The following is a 14430-nucleotide window of genomic DNA, read 5'->3' as shown; positions in this document are numbered from 1 at the left end:
AATTACGTTTCCCTGACCAGGCTGGTAGCATCTTTATCCCCAGTTACATCATGAAATGTCCTTTACTGTTATTACCAGGCGGTAAGCTCCAAATTTACATACTTGATAAGGGAGGAGGAGGGGAGGGGATCTTCTCAGTAGTATTAGATAAACAGTAATATTAATAACTTAAATTTGTATTTTTTAAATGTGCACCTATCTTTTCACATCCTGAGACATTAGTTTCCTCCTTCGTACAGAAGGGATAATGATACTCAGCTAATAGGGCTTTTAAAACAAGCTCACCTGACCCCCTTGCTGTACAGTGGGAAAATAAAAAAAAAAAAAAGAAGAAAAACAAAACAAAACAAAACAAAACAAACAAACGAAAAAATAAATAAATAAATAAATAAATAAAACAAGCTCACCGGTTTGGTTCCCCCTTTCCCAGAAGGGAAACTGAAATTCAGAGAAGTCACGGGACACAAGTGCTCAGTCCTGCAAAGAGATACCTTGGGTTTGGTTCCCTCTAACTGATGCCGTAATTGAAAACAAGACAAAGCCATTTGTTGCCACGTTGTAGTTTTTAGCACTGACTAGGAATGGTCCAGCCCTCCAAGGCTCTCAGTGACACGTGCTTGGGAGACTGATTATGCTTTTTTTCTTCTTTGGCTGCCGATCCATGGCCTCACTATAAATAACCAAAATGTACAGCCCAGGGGGCCTGCTTTCAATTCTCTTCTGTAAATTTGCAGAGGGGAGAAGACAGAATTCTTACTCTGGCTATTTAGGCCTAGAGCTGATGGAAAAAAGTAAGTTGTGACAAAAACAAAGCCATCGGTGGCAGGGTACTGCTAGTAGGTGGAAGCCTTGGGAAGGCTGGTGATCCATGGCTGTGGAATGCCCTGGGGTTGAAGGTGGCTCTTCCTGTTGCTGCTGGACACCTGCTCAAAGGAGCCCGAGAGCCCCTGGGGACAGACAGTTTCTGTCCACAAGTTGGACAACTGTTTCTGTACTTTTTTTTTTTTTTTTGTCTTTTTGTCTTTTAGAGCTGCATCTGTGGCACATGGAGGTTCTGAGGCTAGGGGTCAAAGCAGAGCTGCAGCTGCCGACCTACACCACAGCCACAGCAATGCCAGATCTGAGCTGCATCTGCAACCTATACCACGGCTCACAGCAACACCGGATCCTTAACCCACTGAGTGAGGCCAGGGATCCAACCTGAATCCTCATGGATGCTAGTTGGGCTCGCTAACCACTGAGCCACGATGAGAACTCCTGGTTCTGTATTTTGATGTTGAACATTGCCTGATGTGAAAACTCTGAAGGTTACTCCAGATAAGCGACAGATAATTACCAAAAGAGCACCGAGATAGATTGATGTAAGAAACCTTGCAGGAAACTGGAAAACTCTGCTGAAACCTCGATGGTTGAATCAGAAACATACTGTCTGTGTGTTTATGCCTGTGTGTGCGTGTGAATGCATGTGCATGTGTGACTGTGTGTGCATGCAAGTGTGTTTTTAATGTTTCTTTCTTTTGTGCCCTTTAAGATTCCCACAGATATTTAGAGGAAAGGATTTTAAATGATATGTAGGCATGTCAGGTTATCTTTGAGAAAACATAAATTTCTGGGAGCCATGGAAATTGAGATGGAATTTTCCTCGATTCTTTTAAGGAGAAATGAGTGCCAAGATTTAGAGTATAATTAGAATTTGTTAAAGTGTATTCTTGGCAACCACCTACTTAATAGGTATTTTGTTTCCCCCCACTCCCCTTTTAAGGTGAGAGTCGGTGTTTGCTGTCCCTTAGTATGTTGGCATGATTTGGACACATAATCTTGCCCTGACCTCTGAAAACTGCCACCTTGGCTGTGCTATTTTTGATTTTGAATGTATAAGTTTTTGTTGCCTTTTGCTGTATGATCATATAACTAATGCCCCAAATAAATCACAATAATAATAATAGAAGAGTTAACATTTATTGTTTCCTAGGCACTGGACCTTGTTCCAAGATTTGATGAGTAACATCAAATTTAACTCCTGCAATTTGAAGGCAGAATGAACACCTGTACGTGCTTCCCTTTTTTTCTGAGTTCATTATAATGAGAACAGAAATAATCTTCTTAAAGATATAAATCAGAGATAGAAAACTGGCAAATACAGGTCTGCCTTTTGCCAGCGAACATATTTTGATTGGCCTGCAAAGTGTTTAGAAAACTATTATTTTCCATCAGTTGAAGACTGGTTATTTCCCATAAAAGTTCGTAGTTCTGGCCAGTTTGGAAAAAGCAGATATTTGACAACGTTTATCTTTCCTTCTCTCAGATCAGTGATTGGCTGGGAGCAATGATGGTTGCTGTTTTAGAGGATTCAACATTTTAGTCATTCACCATTCTGCTGCACAAACTTATTTTAACTTCCTCTAAAATGTTGGAAGAGCCAGGGCCCAACTGTTAGAGCCCTTCTTTTTTCCATCTATACTCACTCCCTGGGTGATTCAGTTTTCTCATGGCTTTTAATACCATTTCAATACGGATGAATCCAAAATTAATATTTTCATTCCAGAAGGCAGTAAATGGCAGCTGCCTTCAGCAAGGCTTTAACGTCACAGTCATCCTGGGCTCTTTCTTCCGTGCCCCAAATCGGAGCCCTTAGCACATCTTGTTGGCTCTACCTGCAGAAGATCTCCAGGATCTGGATCCGATTCTTTCTTTTTTTTCTTTTTTGTTTTTTTTTTTGTCTTTTTAGGGCCGCAGGTGCGGCACATGGAGGCTCCCAGGCTAGGGGGTCCAGTCAGAGCTGTTGTTGCAGGCCTACACCACAGCTCATGGCAACGCCGGATCCTCCACCCACTGAGCGAGGCCAGGGATCGAACCTGCAACCCCATGGTTCCTAGTCGGATTTGTTTCCGCTTTGCCACGACGGGGAACTCCCTGACTCTTTCTCAACATCTCCCTTGCTCTCACCGTCTAAGCCTCTATCATCTCCTGCCTGAATGACCACAGTGGCCTCCTCCTCAGGGTCACCTTGTTTTTGCCTTTGCTCTTTCTAGACTGTTTATAAGACAGTTGCCGGATAGAGCCTTTGAAAAGGCAAACCAGGGAGTTCCTGTTGTGGTGCAGCAGAAAGGAATCCGACTAGTATCCCTGAAGTTTTGTGTTCAATCCCTGGCCTCGCTCAGTGGGTTAAGGATCCGGTGTTGCCATGAGCTGTGGTGTAGGTCACAGATGCGGCTCAGATCTGGTGTTGCTGTGGCTGTGGCATAGGCTGGCAGCTTCAGCTCTGACTTGATCCCTAGCCTGAGAACTTCCGTATGCCACAGGTGTGGCTCTAAAAAAATAAAAAGTAAAAAAGTAAAAGTAAAAGACCTATTCACAGTAGCCAAGATATGGAAGCAACCTAAATGTCCACTGACAGAGGAATGAATAGAGAATATTATTAGGAATGTTATTAGGAATATAATAATGTTAGGAATATAATAGGAATATTAGCCAAAAAAGAATGAAATAATGCCACTTACAGAAACATGGGTGAGCCTAGAGATTATCATACTAAGTAAAGTCAGACAGAGGAAGATCATATATCACTTGTATCTGGAATCTAAAAAATGATACAAATAGGAATTCCCACTTTGGCACAGCAGGATTGGCGGCATCTCTGCAGTCCGGGATGCTGGTTCAGTCCCTGGCCTGGCACAGTGGGTTAAAGGATCCGGTGGTGCTGCAGCTGTGGCTTGGATCTAATCCCTGACCTGATGAACTTCCATAGGCTGCACTGAGACCAAAAAAGAAAGAAAAATGATAAATAAGCTTAATTTACAAAAAAGAAATAGACACAGACATAGAAAACCAATGTATGGTTTCCACAGGGGAAAAGGCGGGAGAAAGAATCTTGGGAGTTTGAGATTGACAGATGCGTACTACTGTATATGAAGTAGATAAACAGCAGGCTCCTGCTGTATGGCCCAGGGAACTGTACCCCATATCATAACAACCTGTCATGGAAAAGACGGTGAAAAAGAATATCCATGTATGTAACTGAATACATATATACATATGTACACATGTATGTATAACTGAATCACTTTGCCGTATGCCTGAAACTACCACAATATGGTAAAGCAACTGTTAATCTGATTTAAAAGAATGCAAGCCAGTTTGTCTCTGTGCTGCTTGAAACCCTCCATTGGTTTCCCAGTTTACACAGAGAAAAGCCTAAACTGTCTCAATGGCCTGAAAGACTTGATAGGACGCTTTGCCCCCGCTTCCACATTGCCTCTGATCTCACTGGCTCCCCCGACTTCCCCTGCCCAAGCCCCTCCAGTGGACTCCTTGCTCTTCTTTAAAGAGAAGAAGGTGTGCCCCTTCTCTGTAATTTCCTGTCTGGGATACCCTCCCCCACATATCTCACGTCCCCGCCTCCTTCATGTTCTTGATAAAATAGCACCCTCTTGGTGAGGCCTCCCCTGACCACCCATCCTGTTTTCATTGCATCTGTATCCCCTTCCCTGCTTCATTTTTGATCTTTATAAAAATTACCACCCCCTGAATGACTACGGTGTTATTTATGTGTTCATTGCTCTTTCTTTTTGAAAAGGAATGTAGCTTTCCAGAGACCAGCATGTTCTATTCTTCACTATGTCCCAGGTGCTCTCATAGTGCCTGAGAACCAAAAGTAGCTGCTCAGTAAATACCTGTTGAATAAATGAATGAATAAATAACTTGGCTCCAAGTAAAGTGTTTTCAGGGTGAATGCAGTAGATGCAAAGGAACAGATAAAACAAAAAAGAGGCTGAAAAATACTAGGCATATGATTAAGAAGGCATATATTTCTTTTCACAACCCGAAACAACATTTAATTTTATCTGCAGTTTGAAATGAACAGTCTTACAAACGGTGTAAAGGAACATGAAAGAAAAAAAAAAAGAATCCTGCTTAGTGATGAATTTTTAAACATTGGCTTTAAAATCAGTGACGATTGAAGGTAATTTTACACGGACCAGCCTTTAACGGAAATCGAATTTTAAAAGCCACAAGCTTAAAGAGGCTTTTCTGTGAACATTGCTTTCACTTTCTTCCACTAACTCAGTACACTGGGTCTCCCAGGAAGAGCAGCATCAACATCACCTGGACTGGGTCAGAAATGCAAGTTCTCAGGCCCCACCCCAATCTGCTGCATCAGAGCCTCCCGAAACCGGTCTCAAAAATCTGCATTCTGGGGTCTTTGGTATCTTTTTTTATTAAAGTATAGTTGATTTACAATGTTGTACCAATTTCTGCTGTACAGCAAAGTGGGTCAGTCACACACACACACACACACACACACACACACACACACACACACACACAGAGTCTTTTTTAATATTATTTACCATCATGTTCTATCCCAGGTGACTGGATATGGTTCCCTGTGCTAAACAGTAGGACCTCATTGCTTATCCATTCTAAACGTAGCAGTTTGCATCTACTAATCCCAAACTCCCAGTCCATCCTACTCCCCCCTGACTCTCCCTTGGCAACCACAAGTCTGTTCTCTATGTCTGTGAGTCTGTTTCTGTTTTGTAGATAGGTTCATTTGTGCCATGTTTTAGATTCCACATATAAGTGATATCATATGGTATTTGTCTTTCACTTTCTGGCCTACTTGGTGTGAGAATCTCCAGCTGCATCCATGTTGCTGCAAATGGCATTTTTTATGGCTGAGTAGTATTCCATTGTGTATATGATCACATCTTTTTAATCCATTCATCTGTTGATGGGCATTTAGGTTGCTTCCATGTCTTTGTCCATTTAGTGCTGCTACGAACATGGAGGTGTGCATATCTTTTTTAATTTTATTTTTTTTACAGGTATAGACCCAGAAGTGGGATTACTGGATCACATGGTATTTACGGTCTCACATTCTATTTTTTTTTTTTTTTGAGGAACTTCCATACTGTTTTCCATAGTGGAAATTTGGTATCAGTAGATACAAACTATCACATTTAGAATGGAGAAGCAATGACATCCTACTATGCAGCACAGGGAACTGTACCCCGTCCTTGGGATAGAACATGATGGAAGATAATATGAGGAAAAGAATATATATGTATGTATGACTGTGTCACTTTGCCATACAGCAGAAATTGGTATAACATTGTAAATCAACCATACTGGGAGTTCCCGTTGTGGCTCAGTGGGAACGAACCTAACTAGCATCCATGAGGACACAGGTTCGATCCCTGCCCCCACTCAGTGGGTTAAGGATCCTGTGTTGCTGTGAGCTGTGGTGTAGTTTGCAGATGTGGCTCGAATCTGACATTGGCTATGGCTACAGCTACAGCTCTGATTTGACCCCTAGCCTGGGATATGCCGTGCGTGTGGCCCTAAAAAGACAAATAAAAAATAAATCAACTATACTTTGATAATAATAAAACTACACTGGGGTGCCACCTCATACCAGTCAGAATGGCCATCGTTCATAAGACTATAAATGCTGGAGAGGGTATAGAGAAAAAGGAACCTCCTCCACTGTTGGTGGGAAAAAAAAATCTGCATTTTAGCAAGTCCTTCGGGTGATTCTGATGCTAAAGTTTGAGAGCCATGGCTGTCACCAAAGCTGGTTCTCCAGAAGAAACACTACTCCAGGCAGGCCTCCCAAATGGAAACTGTTTTCCACTTGCACTCCTTGCACCACTGGCTTAAGGTGAGCTTGGGGTGTGGGTCTCCTTACGGCTCCTTGCCTCTTACAGGCCATTTCTACGCCCTCTTCTGGCAAGGGAAATACACAGGTGATCAGACTGGACTTATTACCCATTGACCTTCTCACTTGCCATCATCCTTTGTCTTCTGCCTCATGTACAAAGAAGGTACTATTTCCTCCATTTTAAAAATAAAACAAAAATGTAAAAACTCGCACTTGAACTTCCTTTCCCTTCTAATCATTGCCCCTTTTGTCTCACCTTCTTTTTATAGCAGAACCCGAAATAATTCTCTAAAAATCCTCCTTTGTTATTCTTTTGAACTCACTAAATTCAGCTTTTACTGACACTGCTCTATTAAAACTGCTTTTATCAAGATCATTTCTCTTTGCTAAATCCAGTGAGAAATGTTCAGTCCTCATCTAACTTGATCTGCCGCATTATCTGATGGTTTATCACACCTGCCTCCTCCAAATACGTTCTTCACTTGATTTCAAGTCACTTATACTCTCTTTTAATTTATTTTAATGATTTTTATTATTTCCATTATAGTTGGTTTACAGTGTTCTGTCATTTCCTACTGTACAGCAAAGTGACCCAGTCTCACTCACACACACACACTCACACACATTGTTTTTTTCACATTATCCTCTATGTTCCATCATAAGTGACTAGGTAATAGTTCCCTGTGCTATACAGCAGGATCTCATCGCTTATCCACGCCACATGCAATAGTTTGCATCTCCCTTACTCTCTTGATTTTTTCCAACTTAACCGCCTTTGGCACTAACCTTCTCATATATCTGAGTACCAAACTCTTCCCTGTGCTATCTATGCCCATTCCTACATCTAGTACCGTGGCTTTACATACCGTTTTTATGTTGATGACTCCCAAATTTTTGTCCCTAGACCTAACCAGTACGCTGACTTCTAGAGTTCCAACCTACGTCCAAATGTCTACTCCCCATGCATTTTGGTGATTAATAGGCACCTAGAAATTAACATGTCTGAAACTGAGCTCCTATATTCTCCCCCAGACCTCGTTCTTTACGCAGCCGTTCCTATTTCAGTTGATGGTAACTCCATTCTTCCAGTTGCTTAGACCAAAAACCTTGGTAAATCCTTGGCTCTTTTGTCTTTCATGCCACATGCCAGCCAACAGCAAACCTTATTGGCTCTACTTTCAAAATATATCCAGAATTTGACTGCTTCAGTCCTTCTTCCATGGCTTCTATCCCAGTCCAAGCCACCATCAGGTCTCGCCTGGATTGTGTATTGAGCTCCTAACTCGTCCAACTTCTTCTCTTGTTTCCAGCGAGTCCATCCTCAGCACAGCACTGGCTTGACCTTGCTAAATCTAAGTTAGAGCTCATCATTCTTCTACTCAAATCCTCTCAATAATTGTCCCTCTAGGTCAGAGTGCAAAACAAAGCACTTGTGATGATCAGCCTGCCATTACCTTTTTGATCTCAATTCCTGCTCACTCTCGCCTTGCCATGCTGTCTTTTATTATTTTCTTAAACATTTCAGGCACATTCCCACTTCAGGGTCTCTTTGCCTAGGCTGTTTGCTTCCAGATTTCTGCATCACTCTCTCTTTCACTTCCCTCGAGTCACTACTCAAAGGTCACAATTCCAGTGTTCCTTACCTCACATTTTAATTCTCTCAGTTTCTCTCTTCCTTCCATTTATTCTTTTTTTTTTTTTTTTTTTTTTTTTTTGGTAACTTAGCGCCGTATAACACATGGTCTATTTTATTTGCTTGTATTGTTCATTGCCTTTCTTTCACACTAGAATATAAACTCTGTGAAAGTAGAAATTCGAGTCTCTTTTGCTCTGCTCCAGCACTTAGAGCAGTGCCTGGCATATGGTAGGCAGTTCATACCTATTTATTGAGAAATGAATAAATGAAAACTTGAGCTCTTAATTTCAAAAAAAGTATTTATACTCATCTACAGGCCTCAGGGATAATATAAAACTCTTGCATTTTTAATGGAAAAATTTGTATACTTTTGTGATAACTTCGTTAAGGTCTATCTACCCCTCCTCCCACTTGATTGTCAGCACCATGAGGCCTGGACCTGAGTCTGATTTGCTCCCTGTTGTCCAGGGCCAGGACTAAGGGAGGCAACTGAAGCACGTTCTTTTGTACATAACATTTAATTGGTGGAATAATCAAATAATAAACTCTTTTATTAGTAATCAAGATAGATAATGTTTTAATGTAATGTTAAAAAAAAGGCAAAACACAAAAATCTATAGTGAGCAACATGTGAACATTTTAGATAAAATAGGATTAATATTTCTGACTCTTTAGCTTCGGTCTCCAATTTGGCTTCTCTTGGTGCTGATTTTGCCACTTGATAACTGTTTGCTGATTGAACAAATAAATGAAGTCCAGCAAAGGTGTGGAGTAAGAGAAACCTATCTCTTAGAAATCTTTGTTCCTTTGTGCATTAATAACTAAAGCAACCGACACTTACTATATGGCAGGCACGGATCAATTTTATACACACACACACACACAGACACACACAGACATATATAAAACTTATTTAAGCCTTCCCCAAACAGCTATTACTATATAAAGAGTTTTTAGTGTTAGTAGCCCAATTTTACAGATGTAGAAATTGAGGTCCGGAGAGATGAAATGACTTATCCTAGTAAGTGGCAGATCTTCTATGGATAGGATGTCTGATGGGTCTGCCAGGCAGCAGGGTACAACCCAGGAAAAGGGAATCTAAGCAAATTCCTTTGCCTTCTATAGAGCAAGTTCACCCAGACACCAAAATAAATCACGAAAACATAGGAAAAAACAGATGTCATGATCCAAACACTAGGCTAGGGAAACTAATATGGAATTATTTTAAAATGCATGTGAAACATATGGAACAAGTTACAAAATGGGATCATTATGGTGTTCTTTATTTTCTCTCTTTCTTTCTCTCTTTCTTTCTCTCTTTCTTTCTCTCTTTCTTTCTCTCTCTCTTTCTTTCTCTCTCTCTCTCTCTCTCTCTCTCTCTCTCTCTCTCTTTCTTTCTTTCTTTCTTTCTTTCTTTCTTTCTTTCTTTCTTTCTTTCTTTCTTTCTTTCTTTCTTTCTCTTTCAAGTACGATTGGCTTCAGGAACCAGGGTATAGTATAGAAGAAAGGAAAATGCAGGAAGGAGAGAAATTCTCCTGTCCTCTGCAGTAGCAGAGACAGGGCTACTCTGATATTTTCCTTATCATTATATACCTTTAAAAAATGTCCTTTCCCAGTGAGAAGTAACTCACGATATCCTTATGGAAATGGAAACAACCCAGCAAGCTCTAAATGGTTTTTGTGCAGAAAGGATAGGCTCACAGGTGGGGATCACTTGCTGGCAATTATTTGCAAGTCATTCACAGCAAATGTCCTTGATACGAGCCGCACTAATTTGGAATAATGCTTCAAGGGTTCTGTGGAGGTTTATCATCAGAAAAAAGACTTGCCATTTACCACGTGTAAGCAACTTTTCAGGGAATAACATTAACACATTTCATCGAATATAATCTCTACACCGTTTATAGAAGCACAATCTCGCCTTGCTTTGAGCAGAATAGTGAAATTGCATTGCGTTTTGTGAATGTTGGCCATAATTATGTAAAATCTTTGGGAAATACATTAAGGATGAGTGTATGTGAGAGGGCTTTCATATTTGCCGGCTCTATTTTAAAACGACTCGTGTAATGTTTGGGTAGTGAGGTAGTTTTGAATTCCAGACCCTCAGACGACAGCTTCTGATTGCCCTCTGCCCTTCCCAAACCTTGCCTGCAGTGTGGACTCCACCTGGACCTGGAAACTACAGGCTCTCTCCTGTGCTCCTAAGCTGTCCACCCAGGCAACTCCATCTACACATCTAGACTGGAAAACATAAAAATAAATAAGAAGGTAAGTGTATCCATCCTCAGGTTCTGAGTGGAAATTTATATCCTGATCTGACTTCATTTAAGATGTGTTGAAACAAAGTTAGACTTTTTTTTTTAAACTCCCCCTTTACATGAATGTGTGGAGTTCTTTGAAGTCCCAGAGGGGACCGACAGCTTGATTTAGTTGTTTTTATGAGACCTTGTAAGCGCTTGTCTTCCTGTACCATTTTGTTCTGGGCGCTCTCGAGAGTAGAAACTCAGCTCTTGTTGGCTTTTGGTGTCTGTGGGGAATGAGCCCTGTCCTATATCACTAAAAGGTTCAGTGGAAATAAAGAGGTGTTTAATTTTATTTATTTATTTATTTTGTCTTTTGTCTTTTTAGGGCCACACCCATGGCATGTAGAGCTTCCCAGGCTAGGGGTCTAATTGGAGCTGTTGCCGCCGGCCTACGCCAGAGCCACAGCAACGCGGGATCCGAGCCACGTCTACGACCTACAGCACAGCTCACGGCAACGCCAGATCCTTAACCCCCTGAGCAAGGCCAGGGATTGAACCCGCAACCTCATGGTTCCTAGTCGGATTCCTTTCTGTTGTGCCATAATGAGAACTCCAAAGAGGTGTTTTAAAGTAATGATTTCAAACGGTGGTGGGGCATTGGCCCAAAGGGTCACTTTCCAATGTAAAATATAAACTAATCTGGTGTGGCTCAACAGGAAAATAAGAGTCGGGGAATGCTGAGATCAGGCTTCTTTGATATTTCCTCAGTTGAGCATATGGGTTGGATTTATAATTGTGTTTCCACTAGGCAATATCACAATAATCTACAGTCTAACGTCACAAGAGGGCTGAGGCAGTGGTCAAGGCAAACTCGTTAAGTTGCTCTGCTGTCAGTCAGCTCTGTGACCTTGGGCAAATCACTTCACTCTTCTGGTCTTAGGTTTCGGTTTCCTCTGTAATTATTTTCTTCCACGTACAAGGAGAAATTAGTAAATTTACAGATAGAATTTCCTTCCTTCCTTCATCGAACACTTCCATTGATCATCTACTTTTGTGCCAGACTGATTGCTGGGTGCCCATGTTTTAGGGCCAAACAAAACTGCACTTGGTTGATGCGGTCTTAGAGTTTTACATTCTAGTGGGAAGAGATATACATGATTTAAAAGTCATAAAAAGAAAAAAATATAAATGTAATAACTTTAAAGGGGAAAAATGCTTTGAGTCATGTAAGCATTTACAAAGGGGCTCTGAGGGAGTTCCTGTTGTGGCACCGTGGAAACGAATCCAACCAGTATCCATGAGGATGTGGGTTCAATCTTTGGCTTTGCTCAGTGGGTTTGGAATCCAGTGTTGCCATGAGCTATAGGGTACATCACAGACGTGGCTTGGATCCCACGTTGCTGTGACTGTGATGTAGGCTGGCCGCTGTAGCTCTGATTCAGCCCCTAGCCTGGGAAATTCCATATGCCACAGGTACGGCTCTAAAAAGCAAAAAAGTAAAAAAATAAAAAATAAAAAAAATTTAAAAAGGGGGCTTTGAGCTCATCTGCCATGAGTATTACATTTTGTGCAAATGATCATTTAGAACAAAAAAAGCTGTTTATGACAAGACTTTTTTTCCCTCAAAAATAGTTTTATTGAGCCACTCAGAGAAAATTTTATATCCTTATTTCATGATAGAGAGAAAAAATTTAGTAGTTTCTATAAGAATTCCATGTAGGTAGAAATCCAATTTTGTAGAGAAAAGCCAAGCTTCTAAGAATGAAGTATGGATGGACCTCTGCTGTGTGAGCGAGAAAATGTGATGCATTTGTGAGCAAGCTGAAAGATGTAGGATAAGGAGGGAGCTGATGGAGCGGAGGAGCAAGATGACAGACATGAGGCAATGTGAGGTGTGCCCCTTTCAGGATCCCCTAAGCCTTAAAGCTACTCGGCTCACATAGTGCTTCAGTGGAAATTGATGTAGAGATTGGGGTTTTGCAACTCTAGGTCGTGGGCCAAGAGACAGAGATGCTTAACGATGAAAACTGCCAGGAATCTGCAGAAGGCAAGGCTGGGGGTCCTTGGGCTCTCAAAAGGTATGGAACTGATTTTAAGATTAAGTTCATTAAGATTTCTGTGAAGCACGTGGGTCCGGCAAACACCAGACTTCTACTCCATGTTAAATTATATGTTATATTAAATAGAAGCGTGCCAAAGAGAAAATTGGCTTTGATTTTTAGCTACTAAACTGTATCTGATATCTCTAGTGACTCTATTCCAATTCTCTGAGCCTCATCTCCAAGTGGGCTTCAATTCACTCCTGACATCCTCTGTGATGTGCAAATTTCTTTCTATAGCTACGGGTGGAAACCTGCTCTCTTATCAAGAATTCGCTTGTCCCTAGAAGTTAAGGGCTTAGCACCTCTGAGATCATCCTTTATGGAGGGTGGTAACAGATAAATTAATCCCAAGTTGACTCTCAGGTGGATAGTTCTAAGATGTGTTAATATACTTTTTATTTTATTTTTATTTTTATTTTTTTTTGTCTTTTTGTTGTTGTTGTTGTTGTTGCTATTTCTTGGGCCGCTCCCGTGGCATATGGAGGTTCCCAGGCTAGGGGTCTAATCAGAGCTGTAGCCACCGGCCTACGCCAGAGCCACAGCAACGCGGGATCCGAGCCACGTCTGCAACCTACACCACAGCTCACGGCAACGCCAGATCGTTAACCCACTGAGCAAGGGCAGGGACCGAACCCGCAACCTCATGGTTCCTAGTCGGATTCGTTAACCACTGCGCCACGACGGGAACTCCTTAATATACTTTTGATAACCCCCCTTCAAGATCAAGCCCCAGTTGACCATAGAAATAACTTCAAAAATTAGCTTTTCCCTCTTCCTTACCTCTTCCCATTCCCTCTCTCCTGCTTCTTGGAATTGCTCCTCGACTGGACTACCTGGATACAGGTCCTCATCTCAGGATCTGCTTTTGAGGGGAACCTAAAAGATGGCAAATCGTAAAAATCTGTGCATATTTAAAAAGAAGCCGTAGAGATGCAGCTATATAACTTTCCATTCCTGGATTGGGTTACTTCTTTGGAATTCACAAAGTTATATTATTATTGCATTTCAGTCTTGAATTTCTTCTGAAAGTAAGAATTATTATTATTATTCCCATTGCACAGATGGAGAAATTAGAGCTCAAAAGGAAGAAGTGAAAAGTGATTTGCTCAACCAATGTCACATGGATATGCCCATATGAAGCTAAACTTGGTTATTCTTCAGTCAATACAAACTTCATGGAACTCCTACCGTGCGTTGGGCCCCGGGCTAGCTATAGGATCTTGTTGTTCCTCTTTCCCCAGGCCTTCTCTCCAGATCTCTGTAAGGTCTCTTTTCTACTTAGGCTGCTCTAGGCTGGATCCAGAAGAGAGGGGCCCTCTAGGCTCCCATGCCTCCAGCCTCTGGAAGGATACTCAGGTCAGGATGCTCAGATTGCCTTCTTCTTGGAGTTGCTTTTGCCCCAGGAGGCCAGAGACCCCATCCCTTCATCCCCCACCTCAGAGGTTCCTTTACCTCCTTTTTTAAAAAAATTTTTTATTTCATTTTTTTTTTGTCTTTTTAGGGCCACACCCAGAGGCACCTGGGGTACAGCCACAGCAATGCCAGGTCCAAACTGCATCTGCAGCCTATTCCACAGCTCACAGCAGTGCTGGATCCTTAACCCACTGAGCAAAGCCAGGGATCAAACCTGCATCCTCATGGATGCTAGTCAGATTTATTTCCACTGAGCCATGTCGGGAACTCCCCTTCCCCTACTTTATTTCACTCCTCTCCCTGGGGCTCTCCCACCCAAATGGCCCAGGACCAACAATTCTGTTTCGATGGTGTTTCTTCCCTGACCTCTCT

At 41.7% G+C, this 14430-nt stretch overlaps 1 protein-coding gene across 6 annotated transcripts in view; it reads left to right on the top strand.

Annotated features, from left to right (window-relative positions):
* KCNK2 (potassium two pore domain channel subfamily K member 2) overlaps positions 1–14430 on the top strand; it is a 458301-nt gene that overhangs the window by 205592 nt on the left and 238279 nt on the right. For 4 of the 6 annotated variants that reach the window (XM_084974437.1, XM_021102126.2, XM_084974439.1 and 1 more), the window contains one exon: positions 10455–10568. The exons of 1 other annotated variant lie outside the window; for it this stretch is intronic. The gene's annotated coding sequence lies outside the window, so the exon portion shown is untranslated. Of the gene's footprint in view, positions 1–6710; positions 6828–10454; positions 10569–14430 lie in introns of all 6 variants that reach the window. One more of the 6 variants, XM_084974438.1, reaches the window with a different exon arrangement.

This window comes from Sus scrofa, chromosome 9 (assembly GCF_054392235.1).
Source record: "Sus scrofa isolate SSC_HxYL_T2T_F1_AM1 chromosome 9, Sscrofa_HxYL_maternal_Yorkshire_Landrace_v2.0, whole genome shotgun sequence".
Classification (NCBI taxonomy): domain Eukaryota; kingdom Metazoa; phylum Chordata; class Mammalia; order Artiodactyla; family Suidae; genus Sus; species Sus scrofa.
Note: the sequence above shows the minus strand (reverse complement) of the source record. Positions and strands in the feature narration are given on the sequence as shown.